This window comes from Bos mutus, chromosome 17 (genome assembly GCF_027580195.1).
Source record: "Bos mutus isolate GX-2022 chromosome 17, NWIPB_WYAK_1.1, whole genome shotgun sequence".
NCBI classification, from domain to species: domain Eukaryota; kingdom Metazoa; phylum Chordata; class Mammalia; order Artiodactyla; family Bovidae; genus Bos; species Bos mutus.
Genome location: NC_091633.1, coordinates 30,242,941 through 30,261,721, shown reverse-complemented (window position 1 = coordinate 30,261,721; position 18,781 = coordinate 30,242,941). Strand labels below are relative to the sequence as shown.

Sequence of the window (18,781 nt, the reverse complement as noted above, 5' to 3'; positions counted from 1 at the left end):
CTGGAACAGAACAGATTGAACAGATTACTTAGATTAAACAAATTACTCTTGTTTAAGAAGCTGGGTAGAGACTTCCCCGGGAGGCCCCGTGGTTAAGACTTCTCCTTCCAATGCAGGGGTGCAGGTTTGATCTCTGGTGGGGTAAGCTAAGATCTCAGAAGCCTTGGGGCCAAAAAAAAAAACAAACGAAAACCATAAAGCAAACGCAATGTTGTAACAAATTCGATAAAGACTTAAAAAGAAGTTGTATAATGCCCTAGTTTTCCAAAATGTGTTGTGTTGGTATCAAGGACCAGGACAACAAGGAATAATAAACCTAGACTTTAAGGGATAGATTTCACTTAATTAAAATTCTAACGGGTTTACTAAACTGAGAAAAGTGGAGTCAATTATTGCATAATTTCATCAATATTCAATTCAGTTTTCTTCCAGTTTGCCTCTTTATCATCTTCAAGAGACACTTGCATGTCCTATTAGCTTTGGAAAATGATAATGATTTTATTCTTTTTCAGAAGCTAGTCCCAGTCATTACAGATATTAATGAATTTGATCTTAAGTGAGCAGTTTCTAAAAGAGAAAAAACAGTCACGGGACTCTCGTCTCAACTTCTGTTTTATTCAGGATGATCCATGTGATCTCTATAAACTGGCGGAACCATAGTGTGGTTTTCTTTCTTTTTTTTTTTTGCAGGGGGTTGCTGTGCTCAGTCTCTGTTGCTTTGCACAGGTTTTTCTCTAGTTGCTGTGAGTGGAGGCTTCTCTCTAGCTGTGGTGTGTGGGCTTCTATTGTTGCTGAGCATGTGCTCTGGGGTGGGAGGGCTTCAGGAGTACTCAAGCTCATTACTTGTGGCTTGCGGGCTTAGTTGCTCTGAGGCATGTGGGATCTCCCCGGACCGGGAATTGAACCCGTGTCCCCTTCATTGGCAGGTGGATTCTTATCCATTGTGCCACCAGGGAAGCCCTGCACCATAGCTGTTTAGATTTCTTCCTGAGAAGCTGGCACAAGACTTGTGTTCATTTGAAATGAAATAAAACCAAATCAGTTTTTATTAACAGAAAATGAGTTTCCCACAACATCAAGGTCCCTTCATCAGTAGGAAGAAGAAACTAAATCAGTCTAAATCTGTGAAGCCATTAACTAAACATTGTGTGGACCACAGAACCTTGACAAGCAAGAGCCAACTCACCATTTGCAACTTTTAAAAATAGTTCCTGGGACAAGATATTAGGGGATAATTATTACTAATTCACAAGGTTGTTAAAAAAAAAAAAGAGATAATATATATGGAAACATTGAGATAGTAATCTGCAATTTTGAGTCACTAGTCAATAAATATTAGTTGAGTAAATGAGCAAGATTTAGGAAGAATGAAACATCAAGGGAATATATCCTAAAAATAATGCTCTTTCTTTTATTTTTTTCTATGCCAGCCAAGACCCTCTCCCTTATACATTGGTACAGATGGCCATGAATGAGTTCATTTGACTGACTCAGATAACAATGATCACAAGCTTTATGTGTCTTTTAAATCATTAAAATCATTTTTACCTCCAAAATCTGAAATTGAAGATTCTGAACCCCCTACAGTAGGATTTGAGGTCACCACAAGACTCAATTTTACTATCTCCATCTACTGGCAGGGAGGAACTATACCCAAGCATCTGGACTGGCATAGAAAAGAGGAGAAAGAACATTTAAAAGGTAAGCAAAATGTATATTTTTATTTACTTTACATTTTTAAACTTTACTTATACATTCTTGACATAATCTCACATGATTAAGGTTTATACAATGAACCATATTAGAGAAGAGACTCCTTTTAGGTGGGATCATATTCTTATCTGATTTTATGACATGAGCAACTACAGACTTCACTGTCTTCTTTTCACAGTGGGAGTTTTTCTGTTCTTGTAGTTCTACATTTCTATCCAATTGTGCCAATGCTCAGTACTGTTTCCATATTCCTAATAATGTGCAAACTGCAGCGGGGTTACCGAACTGTTCTCATTTTTGCATTCTTTGATGTGTTAAAAGTAACTTCCCCTGGCACATTATTTTGACGTTATGGTGTAGAGAGAGTGGCAGAATTTTTCTCAAGCTGTAATTGATTATTCTTAGACTTTTTTCCCCATTCTTCTTTGATACTAATTTTATTTGGCAGAAAGTGCTGTATAAAAGGTTCCTGTTAATCAGTTAAAGTCTTCATACATATTTATATCAGTTTTTTTTTTTTTTTTCCTTCCTATCATGAATCTTCGGCTTTGGTTGGTTTTTAACAGGATTCCAACACTGCAATCACATTTTGAATTATGATAACTTCTTTAAATGTTTTGATGGTCTCTGTGCTCGTGCAGGAATTTAAATCACATGCTTTAAATGATTAGGTGTTATTAAAGTTTTTATTATACATATCTTTCTTTAAAAAGCCTGATCTCAACTAGAAAATAAGAATAATAGCCACATATGAAGATAATTAGTATTACTACACTTTCTGTAATTAAATTAAGTACATTTTGTACTTTTTTCTCCTGTTAGGTTTCTCCTGCCTCTCCCCACCCCCAGGCAAGTGTTTCCCTATCTTTTTTCCATTTCTTTGGATGGTGTTCCAATTCTTTCAGAAGAGGGACCGGTGGATTTATAGGGGACATGGGTGGAAAGTTTTCAACATCAAAATCAGATTTTATGGGCAAGAATTTTCAAGGAAATGCTCTGTTCAGACAGGTCTGTTCACTCTCTGGGAGATCACGAATGCAGCTCGTCCATTTGCTGACTGGGGATTACAGTCAGGTAAACAGTGCAAACGCTGTACAGGATTCTTCAATCTCCTTCTGGCATCTGACAGCGTCCAATCTGAGAGATGTATCCTCAGAGTCTTCCCTGAGATCAGAATGTAGGGTAGTAGGTATTTTTGGATAACGTCAAAGGAAGCAGTAATAAGGAGTGTTAGATAATCATCCATGAAATGAATGAAATGAAACTTCTGGTGGATTCTGTAAGGTTTCAGTTCAGTCTCTGCTTTGAATTTGTGTCCAAAATTCAAAATATGTATTTTCTTGACTCTGTCCCATCCCTGTGTTTCAGCTCCTCTTTTTAGACCACTTTTCTCTGGATCTTTGGTTTGATTTTAAAACTATTATCATAAAACTGGCTGTTGCTGGAGAATTCAGCTAATGGTTCTGTGGTTATAGTTAAGCCAATTATTCAACATCTCTTTATTTACTCTCTTAGAGTAGACTAACTAGATGATAAAATAATATAACCTGAAAATGAAATAGCTAAGCATGGTTAAATACCTCATGCTGCTGCTGCTAAGTCGCTTCAGTCGTGTCCGACTCTGTGTGACCCCATAGATGGCAGCCCACCAGGCTCCCCCGTCCCTGGGATTCTCCAGGCAAAAATATTGGAGTGGGTTGTCATTTCCTTCTCCAATGCATGAAAGTGAAAAGTGAAAGTGAAGTTGCTCAGTTGCTCCTGACTCTTCGCGACCCCATGGACTGCAGCCTACCAGGCTCCTCCATCCATGGGATTTTCCAGGCAAGAGTACTGGAATGGGTTACCATTCCTTCTCCAAGGTACCTCATGATCATTATTAAAAATGCCATTGAGGAATAGAATTTAAGTAATCTATATACCCATAGATGTTATGTGTTTTATTTTTATTTTATGACTTCCACTGATTTTAAAAGCCCCACAGTTGTATTTTATGCACATTTTAACATCACGTTAAGATTGAGGGAAGTTGTTGAGGGTAGGGGGTGGGGTGGGAGGTAATGTTTTCCAGCCAAGCAGAAAGATTAGAATATCCTTAAGTGTAAGTTTGTTTAAATATAGCCTCTGAAGTGCAGTCATGTCCAGTGTGATTACTCTTCATTTATTGCTGCTAGTTTGATGTGGAATTCCTACTGAAGCCAAATATCCTCCTACAGATGTAACTTCTAAATCTCAAATATTGCTATGGAAATGCAAATCTTTGTCACTTATTGACAGTGTTTAATTAATAATATTAAAAACATAAAGTGGGAGGACATGATTTGTATAGAAGCAACCAAATTTACTATTTTTCCTACTATCTTTGAATGTTATTTATAGGAACCTCATAGGCTCATTACATATAAATTATATACATTCATCTTTGAATATGAAATGCTAAATATAAGTAGGAAACAGTAAAGTCTCATTTTTCAGTGTTGATGATTGCTAGATATGTTAAGACAGAAATAAATTCCTCTTCTATTGTTTCTTAGAAATCATTTATTTCCCCTAATGCAGAGTTTCATGTAAGAGAGAATTTTAAACATATTTTAGACTTAAGCATATTTTAGATATTCACTAAATTCATAAACAAATGGCCTTATTTGCATTTTTGAATGAGTTTGTATTGATTATATTTTCATTATTATTGTCCTTGATACATTTTAAACATCTACCCATCAAAATGTCACTACTGTATCTAGACGTTGTGTGCTCCCAAAGAAATAGGTCACTGCTTTCAACATTTGAAATTGCTCATAAATTCCATCTGAAGGTTGTAAATTATGTGTCCAGTGCACATACAATATACTGACAGATGCTGAGTCTCCAAACAGATGAAGTTCTTTAATATATTTTTTTCTTAACTAAGCATAGTTGATTGTTCTGAGGTTAAATAATATGAATTTGTATTTAATAATGTTAGCTGGTTTGGGGGATAATATTTCAAATAAATGCCTTTCAATGTTTAAAATATTTTAATTCAACAAGAGTTGATTAAATATTGAAAAAGGAAATCAGTAGTGAATCTTTAAAATGAATGTTTCTTTTCTAACGTGAATTATTCCTTATTTATCTCTGTTCTATATTCTGGTTTTAGCCTTCTTGTGGTATGTATAATTCTGTACACTTTAACTCATAAAATATAATATCATCGCCTAAACATGTTTTGCTGAAGTAATGTGTGTATATAAAATTATAATCATTACTAATTGGCGTTCAGTAAAGCATTTAAGGAGAATTCTGTGTTTCTATTTTTCTCCAGTCTCTAAGTACTGTCCAACTCTTTGCAACCCCATGGACTACAGCATGCCAGGCTACCCTGTCCTTCACAATCTCCTGGAGTTCGCACAAACTCATTTCCAATGAGTCAGTGATGCCATCCAACCATCTCATCCTCTGTCCCCCCCTTCTCCTCCTGCCCTCAATCTTTTCCAGGATCAGGGTCTTTTCCAATGATTTGGCTCTTCACATCAGGTAGTCAAAGTATTGGAACTTCAGCTTCAGCATCAGTCCTTTTGAAAAATATTTAGGGATAATTTTGTTTAGGATTGCATGGTTTGATTTCCTTGCTATCCAAGGGAATCTCAAGAGTCTTCTCCAGCACCACAATTCAAAAACTTTAGTTCTTCAGCGCTCAGCCTTCTTTATGGTTCAGCTCTCACATCCATACATAACTACTGGAAAGACTATAGCTTTGACTATACAGTACTTTGTTGGCAAAGTGATGTCTCTGCTTTTTAATTCCCTGTCTAGATTTGTCATAGCTTTTCTTCTAAGGAGCAAGCACCTTCTAATTTCATGGCTGCAGTCACTGTCCGAAGTGCTTTTGGAAGCCAAGAAAATAAAATTTGTCACTATTTCCATATTTTCCCCAACTGTTTGCCATGAACTGATGGGGCCAGGTACCATGATCCTGGTTTCTTGAAAGTTGAGTTTTAAGCCATCTTTTTCACTCTCCTCTCTCACTGTCATGAAGAAGCTGTTTAGTGTTTCTTTGCTTTCTGCCATTAGAGTGGTATCATCTGCATATCTGGGATTTTTGATATTTCTCCTGGCAATCTTAATTACAGCTTATGATTCATCCAGCCTGATGTTTCGCACAATGTACTTGGCATATAGGTTAAATAAATAGGGTGACAATATACAGCCTTGCCCTACAACTTTCCCAATTTCTACCTAGACCATTGTTCCATGTATGTTTCTGTTACTTCTTGACATGTGTACAGCTTTCTCAGGAGAAAGGTAAGGTGGTCTGGTGGTCCCATCTCTTTAAGAATTTTCCAAGTTGTGATCCACACATTTAAAGGCTTTGGTGTAGTCAGTAAAGCAGAAGTAGAGGTTTTTCTGGAATTCCCTTGTTTTTTCTATGATCCAGCAGATGTTGCAATTTGATCTCTGGTTCTTCTGCCTTTCTAAATCCAACTTGTACATCTGCAAGTTCTCAGTTCACCTACTGCTGAAGCCTATCTTGAAGGATTTTCACCATTAACTTGCTAGCATGTGAAATGAGTGCAGTTGTATGGTAGTCTGAACATTCTTTGGCATTGCCTTTCTTTCAGATTGGAATGAAAACTTGCCCTTTCCAGTCCTGTGGCCACTGCTGAGTTTTTCAAATTTGTTGACATATTGAGTGCAACACTTTTACAGCACTGTTTTCTAGGGTTTGAAATAGCTCAGCTGGAATTCCATCACCTCCTCTAGCTTTATTCGTAGTATTGCTTCCTAAAGCCCACTTGACTTCACACGCCAGGATGTTTGGCTCTAGATGAATGACAACACCATTGTGCTTATCCAGGTCATTTAGAACTTTTTTATGTAGTTCTTCTGTGTATTCTTGCCACCCCTTTTTAATCTCTTGTGCTTGTATTAGGTCCTTACTGTTTCTGTCCTTTATTGTGCCTATCTTTGCATGAAATTTTCGCTTGTTACCACCAATTTTCTTGAAGAAATCTCTAGTCTTTACTTTTCTACTGTTTTCTTTTATTTCTTTGCATTGTTCACTTAGGAAGGTTTCTTCTCTCCCCTTGCTATTCTCTGGGACTCTGCATTCAGTTTGGCATATCTTTCCCTTTCTCCTTTGCCTTTCACTTCTCTTCTTTCTCAGGTATTTGTAAGACCTCCTCAGGCAACCACTTTGCCTTCTTGAATTTCTATTTCTTGATGATACTTTTGGTTACCACCTCCTGTACAGTGTTATGAACCTCCATCCATAGTTCTTCAGGTACTTTGTCTATCATATCTAATCCCTTGATCTCTTTGTCACCTCCACTGTATAATCATAAAAAATTTGATTTAGGTCATACCTGAATGAGCTTATGATTTCCCCTTCTTTCTTCAATTTAATCCTGAATTTTGCAATAAGGAGCTTATGATAGTAGCCACAGTTGGGTCCAGGTCTTCTCTTTGCTGACTGTATCCAAATTCTCCATATTTGACTTCAGAGAAGGTAATCAATTTGATTTCAGTGTTGACCATCTGGTAATGTCCATACGTAGAGTCATCTCTTGTATTGTTGGGAAAAAGGGTATTTGCTATGACCAGTGTGTTCTCTTCACAAAACTCTGTTAGATTTTGCCCTGCTTCATTTTGTACTCCAAGGCCAAACTTGCCTGTTATTCCAGGTATCTCTTGACTTTCTACATTTGTATTCCAATCCCCTGTGATGAAAGGCCATGTTTTTTTTTTTGTTTGTTTGTTTGGTTGGTTGGTTGGTTGGTTTTTGGTATTGTTATAGAAGATCTTTCCCTGGTGGCTCCAGTGGTAAAGAATTCACTTGCAATGTGGGAGACCTGGGTTCGATCCCTGGGGTGGGAAGATCCTCAGGAGGAGAGCATGGCAACCCACTTCAGTATTCTTGTCTGGAGAAACCCCATGGACAGAGGAGCCTGGCAGGCTACGTTCCATGAGGTCGCAAAGAGCTGGACATGACTGAGAGGCTATGCAAGCACATATCAGGCCTTGTAAGTCTTCACAGAACCTTTCAGCTTGTTCGGCATCACTGGATGGGGCATAGGTTTGGATTACTGTGGTTTTGAATGGTTTGCCTTGGAAATGAACCGAGATCATTCTGTTGTTCTTGAGATTGCACCCAAGTACTGCATTTTGGACTCTTTCGTTGACTATGAGGGCTACTCTATTTCTTCTCAGGGATTCTGGCCCATGTAGTAGATATAATGGGCATCTGAATTAAATTCACCCATTCTCATCCATTTTAGTTTATTGATTCCTAAAATGTTGGTGTTCACTCTTGCCATCTCCTAAGAAGATCATTGAAAGTTTGTCTTCCATAATTGAGCCTTCATTGAAAATGTTATACCCCCAAACCAAAATAGATTATTTTTACCATTACCTTGAGGTTAAAATACCATGTTGTCAAATCACTGCCATTTGTTTCCCATGCCTCAATACCAGAAGAATTTTATAGATCTTACTTGTGATGTAACATCAATTCAGATATTTCAGCAATGAAAAAGGAACACCAGCAATAGCCACACCAGGATAAATGGCCTGAAACTGCCACTCCAGGCAGACCCAAACATGTTTGCTATGTAACAATTTTGGTTGCTTGTATAAAAACCTTAACTCTATATGTCTTAAATGGTGTAAGTAATTTGATTAATCATGTTTTGAAAAGCCTAGAAATGGGCTGAATTTATTGTGTGGTTTGAGCTGGGATCTGGCCCCGTTTTGCTGTCATACTGTGTGTCTGTCTACTTCTGTGCATCAACTTTTCCATCAGACTGACTTCTAAAATGACACCTTATTGACTACAGCAGTTCTAGACCTTACTTCTGTGCCCAACTTGGTCTAGTCCTCTACTGTTGAGGGAATAAAGAAAAAAGCCACTGGATTTACTCTGATTGTCCCATTAGAGCTAATCCATGGAACAAGGGAAATTGGCGTATGTTGATTTTCCAGGCGTACTTCTGGGTAGAGTCTGTCAGGACTGCTTCACCATGGTGGTGTTGGGGGGTTCTGGGAAGATGCTCACTTGTAAACTGTTCATCATTGCACATGGAAGATTTGCTCTGAACTTCTGAACTGGGTCCCCGTTTCTTACCATTGCTCGTAGTTAGGTAGGATGGTAATGGCTGAATTCATTTACTTCTTATCAGATACAAAATAATGCAAACCCTTATATGCACTGCTATGTATAAAATAGATAATGAGAACCTGCTGTATAGTACAGGTAACTCTACCCAGTGCTCTGTGGTGACCTGAATGGGAAAGAAATACAAAAAAGAGGGGATTTATGTATACAGGGAGCTAGTTCACTTTGTTGTACAGCAGAAACTAACACAACATTGTAAAGCGACTATATTCCAATAAAAATTAATTTTAAAAAGATAGTGTCAGGTCAAAGAAACTGCATAATTTCTACAGAGTTATCATTTTTTCCATCTTCTGCAGTCAACCTGAATTGCCGATTCAGGCAATTGGGAATTCGCATTCACTCTTGAGAAATTACTGCTTGCTTCATTAGTTTGGTCTTTGTGAATTTGGATTCCTCGTATATACTGAGCAATTTTGCATTATCTTTCATAGCAATCTCCTGTTCACTAATATCAGAAAAACTGGACAGTTGATAAAAAAATTTCTTTCTCCCTGTTTGAATTAGATAGAATATGATGGACAAGACGTCTGTTTTACATACATACTAATTTATAATTATCAAGGTGGTTAGTTTATACAAGTATCATTTCATTTGAACTTTAAAACAGCCTCTGATTATTGCTAGTTTATAAAAATTAAAACCTGATATGAAGTATCTTGCCTAAAATAACAGATTTTTACCATCAAGTGATTCATAGTTCCGAGTTAAGATAAAATAATAATACATGTAGTATTCTCAGTGTGGTAAAATTATAGAAGATGCTTTATTTAAAAATGAGTATATTAAGACAATGGAAAATCTCACTAACGAGTAATATAAAACGTGTCACCAGGAGCTGAAGTATATGTGTATGTAATAATAGATGAACTTTGAGTAAAATATGAATTAAGGGACTTGAGGAATATACATTGTAAAAGTTTATTATGTTTACATGTATAGCCTCTGGAAACTTAGGAGTGAAGGATGAAATATTGAAATATTGAATTTTTTTGCCATGAGCTAGGAAATAATTTTTCTTTATGTTAGCAATATGTACCATGTGGTGCCATGTGCTGGGAAAAAAGCTAGATACTGGTTACAGACTCCAGAATCAGTTCTGTCTAGGTTTTTCCATCTCACTGGAAGCTCAGAGTAGAGCAGGAAAGAAAGAAAGGTCAGCCCACAGAGGATGATTAAAATATGCTGCCCTACATAGAGAACAGACTTATGGTATTGCCCAAGGGGAGGAGGTGGGGAGGGATGGATTGGGAGTTTGGGATTAGCAGATGTTAACTATTATATATAGAGAATGGATAAACATCAAGGTCCTACTGCATAGCACAGGGCACTATATTCAGTGTCCTGAGGCAAACTGCAATGGAAAATAATATATAAAAAAAAATGGTGCGTGTGCATGGGTGTATAACTGAATCACTTTGCTGTACAACTGAAATTGACACAACAATATAAAGCAACTACACTTGGAAAAACTAACTTTTATAAGATGCAGCCCTAAAGGAATGTACAAAGGGAATTCAAGATTACATTCTATCTGAAGTGGGATTTGATAATTGAATATATGCTTACTAGAATTTCTAGTTGAGGAGAGATATTAAATTACAGTTTTCTAAATTGTCACATTAAGAGTACAAAGCTTCACCGTGTTCTTACATCTCAAGCCCTTGGTGCAGTGCATGAAACAAAATAGGTTCTCAGTATATGATTTTTGACTATTCATTCCCTTGAGGAATAAATGATTATCTTCTGGAATAGATTCAAGAACCACAATTGTATGTATTTTAAATAATTGCATTTGTTTTTATGGCTTACTTAATATAGCAATCTCTTATTTTTCCCTAGTGCACATTTATTCTCATACATAATTCATGAATAATTTGAGGTATTGTTGTTCAGTCACTAAATCTTGTCTGACTCTTTGTGACCCCATGGACTGTGTATGCCAGGCTCCCCTGTCCTTCAGGATCTCCTGGAGTCAGCTCAAACTTATGTCCATTGAGTCAGTCATGCCACCCAACTATCTCATCCTCTGTTGCCCTCTTCTCCTGCCCTCAGTCTTACCCAGCTTTAGGATCTTTTACAATGAGTTGGTTTTTCGCATCAGGTGGCCAAAATATTGGAGCTTCAGCTTCAATATCAGTCCTTCTAATGAATATTCAGGGTTGATTTCCTTTATGAGTGACTGATTTGATCTCCTTTCCATCCAAGAGACTCTCAAGAGTCCTCCAGTGACACAATTCTGAAGCATCAACTTTCCAGCTCTCAGCTTTCTTTATAATCCATCTCTCACATCCATACATGAAGTGGAAAAACCATAGCCTTGACTAGACGTACCTTTGTTGAGAAAGTAATGTCTCTGCTTTTTAATATGCTGTCTAGGTTGGTCATAACTTTACTGCCAAAGAGTAAGTGTTTTTTAGTTTCATGGCTTTAGTCACCATCTGCAGTGATTTTGGAGCCCAAGAAAATAAAGTCTGACACTGTTTCCATTGTTTCCCCATTTATTTGCCATGAAGTGATGGGACCACATACCATGATCTTAGTTTTCTGAATGTTGAACTTTAAGCCAACTTTTCACTCTCCTCTTTTACTTTCATCAAGAGGCTCTTTAGTTCTTCTTCACTTTCTGCCATCAGGGTGGTGTCATCTGCATACCCGAGGTTATTGATATTTCTCCTGGCAATCTTGATTCTAGCTTGTGCTTCATCCATCTCAGCATTCCGCATGATGTACTCCTCATAGAAGTTAAACAAGCAGCTTAACAGTATGTATATTGCCTTGATGTACTCCTTTCCCAGTTTTGAACCAGTCCATTTTTCCATGTCTAGTTCTAACTGTTGTTTGTTGACCTGCATACAGATTTCTCATGAGGCAGGTAAGGTGGTCTAATATTCCCATCTCTTTAAGAATTGCCCACAGTTTGTTGTGATCCAAACGGTCAAAGGCTTTAGTGTAGTCAATGAAGCAGATGCTTTTCTGGAATTCCCTTGCTTTTTCTATGATCCAGCAGATGTTGGCAATTTGATTTCTGGTTCCTCTAATTTTTCTATATCCAGCTTGTACATCTGGAATTTCTCAGTTCACCTACCAGTGAAGCCTAACTTGAAGGATTTGAGCATTGACTTGCTAACTTGTGAACTAAGAGTGTTTGTATGCAGGTTTGAGCATTCTCTTGCGTTGCCTTTCTTTGGGATTGGAATGAAAACTGACCTTTCCCAGTCCTGTAGCCACTGTTGAATTTTCCAAATTTGCTGACATATTGAGTACAGAATTCTGACAGCATCATCTTTTAGGATTTGAAATAGCTCAGCTGGAATTCCATCACATCCTTTAGCTTTGTTTGTCATAATGCCATGCCTTCCTCCAGGGCATCTTCCCAACCCAGAGCTCCAACCCAGGTTTCCCGCATTGCAGGCAGTTTCTTTACCATCTGAGCCATGAGGGAAGCCCAAGAATACTAGAGTGGATAGCCTCTCTCTTCTCCAGGGGTTATTCCCGACTCTGGGATCGAACCAGGGTCTCCTAATTACAGGCAGATGAGCTACAAGGGAAGCCCATAATGCTTTTTAAGACCCACTTGACTTTGCATTTCAGGATGTCTGGCTCTATGTGAATGATCACACCATTGTGGTTATCTGGATCATTACGATCTTTTTTTGTATTATTCTTGTGTGTATTCTTGTCACCTCTTCTTAACCTCTTCTGCTTCTGTTAGGTCCTTGCCGTTTCTGGCCTTTGTTGTGCTCGTCTTTGTCTGAAATAGTCCCTTAGTATCTCCAGTTTTCTTGAATAGATCTCTATTCTCTCCCATTCTGTGAATTTTTCCTCGATTTCTTTGCATTGTCCACTTAAGAAGGCTTTCTTATCTCTCCTTGCTCTTCTCTGGAACTCTGCATCCAGTTGTGTGTGTCTTTCCCTATCTCCTGTGCCTTTCATTTCTCTTCTTTTCTCAAAGAAGAAAAGCCTTCTTTTCTTTGTAAAGCCTCTGAAGATGACCACTTTGACTTCTTGCATTTCTTTTTCTTTGTGATGGTTTTAGTCACCACCTCCTATACAAGTTATGAACTTCCATCCATCATTCTTCATGCACTCTTATCTACTGGATCTAATCCCTTGAATCTGTCACCTCCACTGTATAATCATGACGGATTTGATTTAGGTCATACCTGAATAGTCTAGTGGTTTTCCCTACTTTCTTTGATTTAAGCCTGAGTTCTGCAAAAAGGAGCTGATGATCTGAACTAAAATCAGCTCCAGATCTTGTTTTTGATGACTGTATAGAACTTCTCCATCTTCAGCTGAAAAGAATATAGTCAGTCTGATTTTGGTGTTTACCACCTGGTGATGTCTACATGCAGAGTCATCTCTAGTGCTGTTGAAAGATGGTGTTGGCTATGAACAATGTGTTCTTTTGGCCAAACTCTGTTAGCTTTTGCCCGGTTTCATTTTGCACTACAACATCAAACTTTCTTGTTACCCCTGGTATCTCTTGATTTATTTTTGCATTCCAATCTGCTATGTTGAAATTTTTTCCTAGTAAGCATTTGTTCTTGTACGTAATTCATGAATAGTTTGAGGTAGACTGCACTAACTTCTGATTGTGTTTCTTTTATTTGCTATTGTTTTATAGTATGTAAATGGTAGATTGAGTCATGACAAAATAAAAACATGAGTCCTATTTTTCTGTCTAGCATATTATTGTACTTTTATGCTAATAATCAGAATTTAGAATATTAAGCATGAAAAACTCCTATATTGTTTGTAATTTATATAGAGAGATTTATTTGCACTGTGGAGTTCAGGTATACTGTCTCTCTACAGAATCAGGAAAGATTAATTGAGATAACTCTGGATTTTCCAGGCAAAAAGGTGCCATTTATGGAGCCAGTGAAACAAACCATATACACGTATGTATATACATATGCATATGTATATATGTGTCATATGATTTTAACTAACTTTTGTTAAAAGTAAAATTTGTTAATTAAGGCTTAAATAGATTGAAAATGGAAACAGGCTTATGAAAACTAGCAAGATTAAAATAAAGGTTTATTACAATTAAAAAAAAAAACTAGTAAACAGAGCAAAGCACAAATAAGACATTAACTGTGTTTATGTATCAAGGAAAGATTTGGAAATAGATGAAAGTATTACAGAAATGCCTTTTCTGACCCAGTTTGAAAATAACATATTTAGAAATAAACACATCAAAAATCATATAAGACACCTGTGAAATCTACCACTTTACAGGGACATCTTCCTATACAGTCTTGCCTATGTTAACAGGATCCCGAATTCTGCCGAACTTTAAACCAAGATTGAAGACCCTTCTGTTTACCTCCTTCTGAATCCTCCAGGACTTTTCTACTACAGTCAACTTAAAACATCAGCATGGAGAAGGACATGGATGGTTTCTCTTTCTTTATGGATCATATCTTGTCCACAAACTTCTTTTTTGATGTTATTTTTTTAAAATAATATGACTTTTTCAAGTATTAAATTTTTATTGCTTTCCATGATTTTCTTATTCCTATCTGCTTTCCTTCATAATGAATATACCTTTAAAAGAATTATGTGCCAATATGCCAAGTAGTATAAAACTACTTTGATTTTAATGTTAACATATTTAATTTAATAATGTTTAATGTTAATATACAAATGTGTGATTATTTTTTAAATTAATTTATGTGATTTTTGGCTGTGCGGGGTCTTGGTTGCTGTGCTGGCTTTCTCTAGTTGCAGTGAGCAGGGGCTACTCTCTAGCTGAGCTGTGCAGGCTTCTCACTGTTGTGACTTCTTTTGTTGCAGAGCGTGGGCTCTAGGCGGCAGGTCAGTAGTTGTGGCGCACAGGCTTGGTCTCCCTGTGGCATGTGGGATCTTCCTGCACCAGGGATCTAACCCATGTCCCGCACCTTGGCAGATGGATTCTTAACCACTGAACCACAAGGGAAATCCCTGTAATGATTCTTTATAACTGAATTGATGACCAAGCTGTATGGTTTGCAGGATATCAGTTCCCCAACCAGGGACTGAACCCAGGCTCATGATAGTGAAGGTGCCAAGTCCTAACCACTGAACTGCCAGGAAGGTCTCTTTGTAACTGTATTATATGTGAACATATATAGTCAACAGTTTTACAGTAGTTACATGATTAATCTCCTTTCTTGTCCTTTTTTAATTTTTATTTCATGTTAGTTTTCAGTACTCCTACCTCAAGGTAGATTGGGCAGGATAGGAAAAAGTGTTAATTTTAAATTTTAAAATTTACTGTCTGTAAGTATTTTCATGCTAATCCTATCTGGATAAACAAGCCTTATTCTTATTTAGGATGCATTGAAGTATAGTGTTGCAAATACTTTTATGATTTGCCACCAAACATTTGTTTCATTTCTTTGGTACTTTCTTTGAATATCCTGCTTATTGTTTAGGAAAAGCAAATGTTCAGTAAAGTAGTCACAAAATATGTACTTGTCTCAACCCTGATATCCTAGTAAAGTTCTATGTTTGGAAAGATCATTTTTAAACAACAGAACTACGAATGCAGTCTTATTTTGGTAGATCCTAAATGTTGTTTCTTTTTTTTTTTCTTGTTGATTATAGGCTTACTTGTTTGAGATTTACATAAACTGTTGACAGTCATGTGCAAATCATATGTATTTGGTGGCAAACCTCACTGCATTCCAAGATGACTTGGAGGGAGCAGCAATTTAACTTAAAAGGAAATTTACAATTCTTTTACCACAAATAAGGTCTAGATTTTCAGCCTTTAAATTATGCTTAATTATAGTTTAATGAAATTGTGAACTATAAAGGAAAAAAAGATGTAAACATAATTTAAGTATATACATTTTAGTTATGGGCTTTTTTGACTGCAGATATAAAAATAGAATTCAGATCTTTTAAATCCACAGTTTTCTAGATTGCATATGAAAGCATAAACACAGCTATATTTGTAAAGAGTATCTCAGATGACATAAAGCACTTTTTTTGAGACAGAATGGGGTAAATAATACATTTTAATAAATCTGATTGGAAAAAAATTAATTCATTAAAAAAATATTAGTTGCCAAAATGAGAAGGCCTCTTAATATAAACTACTCTAATCCACCTCCATAGTATGTATGTTATTGTATTAAAATTTCAGAGAGTGGAGAAATACCTCTTCTAAGAGAAATCTTTGAAAAAGAGGATATATTAACTGAATTTTAATAGCAAACTGTCATTGATTTATTAAAAAATTTGTCAGTATAGAGAATTCAGCCAACTTGATAGATCCTTCTGTGACTCCTAGCGACCCCATGGACTGCTGCCTACCAGGTTCCTCCATCCATGGGATTTTCCAGGCAAGAGTACTGGAGTGGGGTGCCATTGCTTTCTCCCTTATAATAATTACTGGTGCTAAATTATGTGCGTAGGAGAGGTATTGATTATTTCATATATATTAATATAACCAATGGCCAATCCAAGCATTATCCCCCCAATAAGACAGAATCTGCACAAATTATAAGTGTAATTATAAGTAATAATTAACTTTTCCAATTTAAAAATTTCATGGAACTTAAAGGCCTATTTACATAATATGACGATATTCCCCATCACATGCACTGTATATATTTGAAGGAAATCATATTTGTCTTTATCTTGTCTTAGACAATATAAAATCAGCTTTAGCAGAAGCATTGTTGAAACAGCTGGGTTTAAAAGAATGAAAAAGCTGCTTTACGAACCATAACTACAACTTGTTACTATTATGTGAGGTATTTTAACAAGAAAACAGGTATTCTTTAATCCTAACCATATTCTCACTAATAAATAATCCTTAACATTGTCTTTTGAATTCTGGAAGTTTCTTAGAGTGTATTATTTAGTTGCATTTTATCAGTTGAAATACGTATTTTGAGTTATATAACTACTAAATGACAAGTTGCCAGAATTACTGTAATTGCCATTGAGAAACAGGGACAAAGAGACATACTTCCAACTGAAATAGCTTTGTGCACAGTAGAAGATGTGTTAGTCATCTACTGTTATGTAAGAAATCCCCAGAAACCTGCAATTTTTGCAGAACTTCCCTGGTTTGCTTTCAGGTGTGAAGCTCAGAAATTCAGGTCTGGGAGACTGGGCTTTTTCTCTGAGTTTTTACAAGACAAAAACCAAGGCATCAGACAGACCCGATTTCCTTTCTGGAGACTGGTAGAGACACTGCCTTGGATTCATCCAGGTCTACTGAGGCTTTAGGATGGAGCCCCCTCTTATTCAGTACCCCTCAGCTGTCCACATCCTGAGCATGCAACCTCCTCCCTTTCCAAGGCTGGCAGCACAGAACTCCCTCTACAGTCTCTTTCATACTTTGAACTTCTTAAGATCAGGAAGCGCCCAGCTTCTGTTCAGGGCTTTTCCTGTTTAGGTTCAGCTCCCCCTATAATCTAATTTATGATCAATTCAGAGTTAACTGATCTGATCATGGGAGTAATGCTCCATCCTTTTCACAGTTTCTGGTTGAAATCAAGGCAGGGGTTCATGCACACATGAAAGACACAGGGTGGCGGGAGATCACCTTAGTGTCTGCCTTCCAGAGCAAGAAGCGAGGTTATTGGTGTGAAATCATGGGCAGAGTGAATGAAGTTTAAATACTGAAGAGGCAGTTGAGCACTAGAAGTCCATTCCATTGGTTAAAAGGGAATTAAGATTAGTAGATACACAAAACTGTGTTTAAAGAGATAAACAGCAAGCACCTACACTATAGCACAGGGAGCTGTATTCTATATCTGGTAATTACCCATAGTGAAAAAGAATCTGGAAAAGAATATATAACTGAATCACTTTGCTGTATACCCGAAACTAGAAACTAACACAATACTGTAAATCAATTATATTGCAATTTAAAAAAAGAGAGAATTAGGGTTTGGAAGTGAAAGAATCAAAGAGGAAAAGGCAGAAAACTCTAATAGAAAGAAAAAAAGAAGAGAGAAGAAAAATGTAATTTAGTATAAAATGTCATATGACCTAAAAGGCCTTAGACAAATCTGTATTGCAAAGTTTGATGAAACATATCTAAAAGGAGTCAATAAAATGAGGAACTTTTCATATTTCCACAAGCAACTATATGTATGTTGAGCCTGGAAATTGGGAGAAGGACAAATAAAGGGAAAATGGTGCTTATAAAGTAATGATATTCTTCTCTCTGTATAATACCACAAATACAAAATTCAGTCTTATGAAGCATATCTCTTAGTCATGACAGCAGTTAAGGTATTGGTATAGTTTAAAATGACTGTTCTGGCATTATGAGTGTATCAAAGTTGAACAAAAAAGTGTCAGGTATTATGCCGTTTACATTACTTTGTGTTCATGGTCCAGTTCAAGCCTTTTAAATTGTTTTAGAAATTGAATTAAAGATTGTTTTAAAGGTTTTTGTGATTTTTTTTTTGCTTTGTTTTGCTTTGTTTTGTTTTTACTAGGATTTAGCAAACTTAATGTATTGAATCTTCATAACCTGAAAGGGCACAAATATCTTACTTCTTAGATTTTGTTTTTGTAGATTAACAGCTGCTCATTTCCCAAATATCGTCATGTGTTTCCCCTCAATATCAACTCTTAAATGGGTGGACATAAGAACAATTTTGTCTCTATGCACTTGTGTATAAAATAGATAACCAACAAGGACCTATTATATAGCAGAGGTAACTGTATTCAATATTTTAAAATAAAAAAGTATCTGAAAATGTGTATATACATACATATATAGCAGAATCACTTTGTTATACTGAAACTTTGTAAATCAACTATTTCAATTAAAAAAAAAAGAACACTTTTTTCTTAACAATACTGATTTTCCTTACCCCTCATTTCTCCCCAACAATCTAATCAGAAGTAAGAGATATTATTAACAATGTATTTTGGCATTTCATGATGTAA

The 18,781-nt window shown here is 36.4% G+C and overlaps 1 protein-coding gene across 2 annotated transcripts in view; it reads left to right on the top strand.

Moving 5' to 3' along the window:
* PDGFC (platelet derived growth factor C) overlaps nucleotides 1-18,781 on the top strand; it is a 253,483-nt gene that overhangs the window by 122,682 nt on the left and 112,020 nt on the right. The gene's annotated exons all lie outside the window — the stretch shown is intronic.